Source organism: Chiloscyllium plagiosum, chromosome 17, assembly GCF_004010195.1.
Source record: "Chiloscyllium plagiosum isolate BGI_BamShark_2017 chromosome 17, ASM401019v2, whole genome shotgun sequence".
Lineage (NCBI taxonomy): Eukaryota > Metazoa > Chordata > Chondrichthyes > Orectolobiformes > Hemiscylliidae > Chiloscyllium > Chiloscyllium plagiosum.
In genome coordinates this window covers 1611594-1612925 of record NC_057726.1, presented here as the reverse complement: position 1 = coordinate 1612925, position 1332 = coordinate 1611594, and positions in this window count along the sequence as shown.

Below are 1332 nucleotides of genomic sequence, written 5' to 3'. Positions count from 1 at the left end.
GGGCCCCATCTGACCCCCCACACCGCGGGCCCAGGGGTCCCATCTGACCCCCACACCGAGGGCCCACTGATCGTTGTCAGTGGAAAATATTCAAACAGGGGCCAGCATTGCAACCAGCCCACTGGGCACATTCAGTGAGTTAATCAAGGACTTGCGAGTGAATGTGAGGTAAGGGGGAAGGGGGTTGTTGTCAGTGCCTATAGAAAGAGAGGTCCCATATATAATGACCCATGGGGTAGGGGTATCGCTATACATTGCCCCATAGAACTGTACAGCACAGGAACAGGCCTTTGGCCCATTATGTTGTGTTGAACGTGACACTAAATTAAACTAATCCTTTACTACTGACCTTGGTCCACATCCCTAAAAGTCACTTAAACGCCCCTATCGTACCTGCCTCCTCCACCCCTGGCAATGCATTCCAGACTCCTATCACTCTCCTTGTAAAAAAAACGTCCCCCTCGCATCTCCTTTGAACATTCACCTCTCACCTTAAATGCCTGCTTCCTAGCATTAGACATTTGGACTCTAGGAAAAAGATTCTCTCAACCCCATAGAACAAAGAACATTTACAGCCCAAGAACAGGCCTTTCTGCCCTCCAAGTCTGAGCTGATCCAAATCACTGTCTAAACCTATCGCCCAATTCCTAAGCATCTGTGTCCCCCGTTCCCACCTACTCATGCATCTGTTCAGACGGATCTTAAATGAATCTACCATGCCTGCCTCTACCACCTCTGCTGGCAACGTGTTCCAGGCACCTACCACCCTCTATGTAAAGTACTTGCCGCGTGTATTCCCCTTAAACATTTCACCTCTCACCTTGAAAGCTTAACCTCCTTATTGAATCCTTCACCCTGGGAAAAAGCTTATCTCTATCTACCCTGATTTTGTAGACCTCAATCAGGTCCCCCCTCAATCTCTTTTTTTCTAATGAAAACAATTCTAACCTACTCAACCTCTCTTCATAGCTAGCACCTTCCATACCAGGCAACATCCTCGTAAACCTTCTCTGCACCCTCTCCAAAGCGTCCACATCCTTTTGGTAATGTGGTGACCAGAACTGTACACAGTATTCTAAATGCGGCTGAACCAATGTCTTGTACAATTTTAACATGACCTGCCAGCTCTTATACTCAATACCCTGTCGAATTGACGTTTCGGGCATTAGCCCTTCTTCAGGAATGAGGACAGTTTGTCCAGCAGGCTAAGATAAAAGGTAGGGTGGAGGGACTTGGGGGAGGGGCGTTGGAAATGTGATAGGTGGAAAGAGGTCAAGGTGAGGGTGATAGGTCAGACTGGGGTGGGGGCGGAGAGGTCGGGAAGAAGATTGC